This window comes from Hippocampus bargibanti, linkage group LG01, assembly GCF_051943395.1.
Source record: "Hippocampus bargibanti isolate YZ-2025 linkage group LG01, ASM5194339v1, whole genome shotgun sequence".
Classification (NCBI taxonomy): Eukaryota; Metazoa; Chordata; class Actinopteri; order Syngnathiformes; family Syngnathidae; genus Hippocampus; species Hippocampus bargibanti.
The window spans coordinates 804,908-810,907 of NC_142734.1; the positions used below are offsets into that span (position 1 = coordinate 804,908).

At 41.1% G+C, this 6,000-nt stretch overlaps 1 long non-coding RNA gene across 1 annotated transcript in view; it reads left to right on the forward strand.

Moving 5' to 3' along the window:
* Positions 1-5,726, forward strand: part of LOC148902624 (uncharacterized) — a 98,200-nt gene extending 92,474 nt beyond the window's left edge. The window contains exons 3-4 of the long non-coding RNA XR_016117180.1: positions 3,573-3,670; positions 3,808-5,726. This is a non-coding gene — a long non-coding RNA (uncharacterized LOC148902624). The remainder of the gene's footprint in view (positions 1-3,572; positions 3,671-3,807) is intronic.
* The last annotated feature ends 274 nt before the right edge of the window (positions 5,727-6,000 follow it).

Here is a 6,000-nt window from a genome sequence, read left to right on the forward strand (position 1 = left end):
ATGACAAAAAAATCTAGAATTTAACCGAAATGTGTTCTGAGTAAGGTAAGGTAACGCTAACATTTACGTCAGTTCTTGTTATTTTGCTGTATGTTGTTGTTGTATGTTCCGCCTCCATAATGAGCTCATGCGCATGCAAACAACAACAGTACAAGCTCGATGCCGTTTACCAAACAAAATGTTCACAAATAAGAAAGCCGATAATAAAAGTGTTAGCGAGGGACAAGCACATAAGCTGAGCTGCCAACCGTGACAGCTTACATTGCTAATCCAGAAACACTTGCTCACAGCCATGTTGTCTTCTGAAACCAAAACCAAACAGCCAGATCATGAGAGAGAAGGATGCCTTAGCGTGCGGCGTAGCTGCTTTCTCCCTCAAGTTCTTTTTGGTCAGCTTATATTCTGTCATCTCTTGCTGGACCTGCGGCTGACGTGTGTCACGATTCCTTTGAGCTCTATTTCAATCACTCGCTCCAACTGTCACCAAATCTGACTGGTTCACACCTTCAAACCTGCAAGTTATATTCTGCAAAATATATTATTTATTGTTTTATTGTTTTTATTGTAAAGTGTCCTTGGATGTTCAGAAAGGCGCTTGTAAATTCAATGTATTGTTATTTAATTCATTGGAAGGGGAAACCGCCATCAACAGTGGGGCGATAAACCTATCATTCCTAGCATCAAAGCATCCTTTTCACCAATGAATCTGGGACGTCATGGTGGAATGTGCACGTTTGCTACAAGCTAAATGTTGAAAGCACAAAAGTTGATTTGTTTCCTGTCCCACGTCAATATGCTTCAATTCCAAGCCGCAGCAGTTCCACATAACATCCGGGTTGAGTGAACTTTGGCGCGTATGGCAGCCACTGCTCACCCGCAGGAAAACAAGTTCGCAGTCTGTGACGGTAAAGTGTCCTTGAGAGTTTTGAAAGGCGCTTATAAATGACGTGTATTAATATTATTACGACTGTATTGCAAGTCCTATTTGTTCAATTGGCTGAATAGATTTGCGTGTTGACAAATGGCCATCATTCATTGCAAACAGAGAGTAGCTGCAACGTTAGGAACCATCATGTGACCAGCACACCTTCTCCTGGTGTTTTCATTGCTTGCCGTCACTTTTAGTTGTGGGAGGAGAGGGCAGCTGCTCAAGATTTGGCCAACCGGCGTGCTATGATCACTTTGAGCCAGCTGCTCGTGTTTGAATTTGCATCCTTAATTCATGATTGAGGGGAGTGCTTTTTACTGTTGTGCTCCAGCTTGACGCATGACATTAGGGGTGTACTTGTTGGAAAAAAATGTCATATTTGGGGTCTTTGGGATGTCGAATATTGTTTCAAGCACAAAGAGCTTTGTTTTCCAAACTTTGTCATCTTGTCGTGTTTATTGTCCCCTTTTTTTATACCCTGCAGACTTTTTGTTTTTGTAAGTTGGATTTGAGTTGCAGCTCGTAAACAGTCCAAAAGCCCCGCCTGTCACGTGAGACTTTGAAGCAAAAATAAACACCATGTGCAGAATGAAAACTTCGCCACACGGAAAAACTAATTCAACATATGTTAATTACATCAAGGGGCAAATCTCAACTCACTCCTTTCCTCATCAACATCAAGACGTAATCGATGAAAAGGTTTCTTCAGCCGTCATCTGGACACATTTGAAGGTGTCGGACGTTTCGCTCCTCATCCAAGAAGCTTCGTCAGCAAACTAAAGTCTTGCTGGTAGTTTCGGCCCTATATATATCCCTACTGTTCAGGCGGTGCCGGACTCTGCTATGATTGGTCCCTGCTCTCAGGTTAGGGGGAGCAGAGGACTACTCCCTGTGGCTCCACTGATTACTTCTTCTGTCCTGCCTGATTATGTATATGTATATTCAAACCAATAAACACTTGAAGGCAAAAACAAAGTTTATTCAATTCAATTGTAAAAATGAAAATTGTAAAGAGCAATACATTGGGGAGACTAAACAAATTCTCAAAAAAAGACTATCAACATCGCAGGGATAATACTAGCAACCACTCATTTGACATTTGACAATGAGATGAAAATCTTAGCGAAAGAACATAGATGGTTTGAAAGGGGACTAAAAGAAGCGATTTTCATAAAACAGCTAAATCCTTCCCTAAACAGCCATGGTGGGCTGAGGTTCAATTTGGATCGTTCGTACAACAGACTGCTGAGGCAACATAGGCTTTGTTATGCTGATGAGGGCATACCTGAGCAAATGGCCAGTCGTAGACCTCATACTCACGCAGGACAATAGAAGTAATCAGTGGAGCCACAGGGAGTTGTCCTCTATTCCCCCCAACCTGAGAGCAGGGACCAATCATAGCAGAGTCCGGCTGGACAGTAGGGACATATATATATAAATATATATATATAGGGCCGAAACTACCAGCAAGATTTTATTTTGCTGACAAAGCATCTTGGATAAGAAGCGAAACGTCCGACTCCTTGAAAGAAGTACAGATGACGGCCGAAGAAACATTTTCATCGATGGACCACTCCCGTACGACTGAGAGCTTACACAGAAGTACCTATGTACCTACAGTACCTACCTACAGTACCTACCGAGAGTACCTACCTACCTACAGTAGCTACCTACCTATAGTACCTACCGATGTATCTATTTCTTCAGAATTACTTGTCAAGGGCTGACTGCAGTTGTATTTGCCTTTTTCCGACCAGTGAAGCTCACAATGCAGCTTTTCGGTCCAGTGACTTGAAGCACAGAAGTGAAAGCCAGACGACTGAATGGATGTCAGGGATGTCATTCCAGCCCATTTCATCAAACAGCTGGCATTCATTCACACTTAGAAGTGAGCGCACTTGCCTGCTTCACACACAGTTAGTTGTCTTGACTGCCGCTGCTTACCTCCTCTTTTGGCCTTTACCCTTCCTGGCAGTGGCCACGTCACACATGCCGATAACAAAATAAATAAAGAAAGAAAGAAAATAAACGTCTGTTAAATTTCACACATGCTAATTGATCCCACGAGAAGCAATTAACGACGGACATTTTCATGAATTTATAAATCTCTCCAGGACGCTCAGCAGGGTTTTTTAAAGTGTTGGGGAAAAGGAGGCTAATTGAGTTTAGCAATCTGAGTGATTATATAAGAGAAATTCTCCGACAGTCGCACGTATGTCGTTAACTGGCTAACTAAGTTGATTTGACTGATTTGTTGGTTTTAGTTGATGAATTTATTCGCAGCTCTTTCGAATTTTCGTCGATGGTCACAGCAGACAGGAAAGCTTATCGTCACATTCCTAAACACAAACATTTTGATCACACACACATTGAAATAACATCTTTTTATACAAAAGATACATTGACAAAAACAAAAATGAACAATTTCTGTTAGTTTTTTAGTTGACATTTTACGGCCAACGCGAGCAGTCATTCGAAACAAGAACTGCACGGTTATGAGAAGTGCCAATCAACATAAAGATGGCCACGTATACATCTAATTGATGGATGAAATCAATGTATAAAACATTGACGGTTTATTCTGGAGGATACTATGAGCTGTCACATCAATATGACTCTGATTTCTCACTGTAATTCCATCCAGGCTCTCAACGATGGTGACGATTCCAATCATAATGGATATCTTCAACGACGTCTCTGGCAGTTGGCCGATCAATCCATCAAATAAGAAGATGCCTTCTGGTGAGGTGTCTACCCAATATCATTTCACGCAACTCTGGTGATTTTAATGAGAAAAAAAAATCATATATTGATGCTAGTCATGTAATCTTTGGTGAATATGGGATATCGTCGCTCTCTGTGCTTCATCTTTGTTGCAGGGAAGGCTGCACTTTTCACCTCTGATGCCATTTCCAAAACTGGAATGATGTTTTGCGTGACCATCAGGTATAAGGTAGTCGGCTATTCCGGGTTGCCAAGGTTATTTGCTCTCAGCACGTCGACTGATGCAATGGACGAGTGGATTTGATGCCAGCCAATCATGATTGGTGGATTTAACAAAAAAAAATGGATTGCAGCGACTTTGATCACAAACTGCAATCGCAGATGACTGACAATATCCGGTGATGGAGGTCATGTTCCACCGTAGGTTAAAGGACAACCGACAGCATTTTTTGGTTTCCTAACTGACATCAGGAACACGTTTTATAGCATCTAAAATACCCAAAACACGCAGGCTGATATTTTTAGTCAAATGCAAAACACCAATAAAAATGACTTCAAGTGTCCCAAAACGACATACTTTAATGACCTCATAGTTTCAGCTAGTTTCAGAAAGTCCCGCCCCCGGTTCGTGACGTCACGCCAAGACGTCTTGCATTGCTAGAGAATCAAAACAATGGCTTCAGATTCGGAAAAGATGTTTTCTTGTTACACATCCAGTTATGAATATGATTCAAATAGTTCTGAAGAGGAAAGCATCCATGTTTGCAATCGATTAAAGAATTTATTCTGTAACATTTTGAGGCAACATTGGGGGGAAATGTATCACCAAAAAATAGGCCGAAAATGGCGACCTGTGAGGAATTACTCAGCCCGTTTCCACAGGCTGATAAATTCCTTATATGGAGCTTGGTCGCCCTCTTCTGGCTCTTTTTGGTGCATCATAACGTTTGCTTAACTTAGGAAGTGTGTGTAAGGCGCTTTCTGTGCGATAATACCCTCACTCACACTGTCCCCTGCTAGCTACTTTTCGTTAATCCAAATCAATAGTTTTTCAACCTCTTCTATTGCCTGAGACCGTTGCTTAGGTTATATATATTGATATGGATACAAAACACAATTGATGAGGAACAAGGTAAAATGATGGCAGAGAAAGCACCTACAAGGGATCATTCCTCAAGATGGTGAAAAAAGAAGGCTACGTCCTCATCAAGTGTTTAATGCTGATGAAACCGGCCACTTCATTCCATCAAGCCATCAACGACAATCACAAAGGTCAATAAAACCACTTTATTATATAGTACAGTTTATTTCTTCAATTATAATACCATAGCACATTTATTATACATAAAACAAGGTCTATTTTGGTGTACTTTTAAGGCTTATTTAGTAGAGAATTGTGTTTTATGGTGATCTGGGAACAGATTATTCTCATTTTAATGGTTTCCTAGGGGAACTTATTTTTTGGGATACACACTTTTCACCTTATACACTCTGTCTGGGAACCAATTAAGTTCGTAAGCCAAGGTATCACTGTATATACAGGTATATTGAAGAATACCATTAATAAAGCAATCTCCCCCTTCAGCGATAGTGAGAAAACTGCGATGTCTGCAAAGAATTGCTGGTGACATATGATATGAGACTGCAAAGGAAATTAAACAAGAAAGATGGAGGTGCTGCTGGTGGTGCTAGAAGCAGAAATGTGGGCAGGTAGAAGGGAGAAATAGTAGATAAGGGAAACGTTAGCTGCACTCAGAAGATGATACTTCCGTGAAAAGGAATGGCGGGGATAAGAGTTCAAATGGGCGAAGCGCTCAAGTGGGGCATTAATCACTCTTGTTCTGCTTCTGCCTCTTCTTGATTTCGCGGGATCAGAAAGGAAGGTTCTAGAATTGGCGACCAAACTTCAAATTGGAGATCGGAATGGTGAGATACTGCGGCAAAGGAAGAGTCTACTAAAAGAGACGTGGTGGTCAAAAACTGTTCACATTTACATATATGAGTCTCCATTTATAAGAAAAGTATTTATTGTTAAATTGCCGGGGGGATTTGGTGCGTGTGGATCGGTAGGGGAGTCGCTGGCAATGGGGAAAGGTCCACAGCAGCAATTGAAGGGCAGGGTTCTAAGGATAGGTCAGCATAACAAAATAAAAATGTAAACTTTTTGCGCCCTTGTTTTGATTCTTGTATTGTGCAAGTGATAGAGATTCGAAAGAATAAGTTAGAAGTTATCATATTTCAAAGTTTCATGCTGTTATATGCTTAGTCAACACTTGTGACTCAATACACAATTGAAACACAGACAACCTGGGGTCAATCTGAGGTCAACAGACGCAGCAAGTTAAACT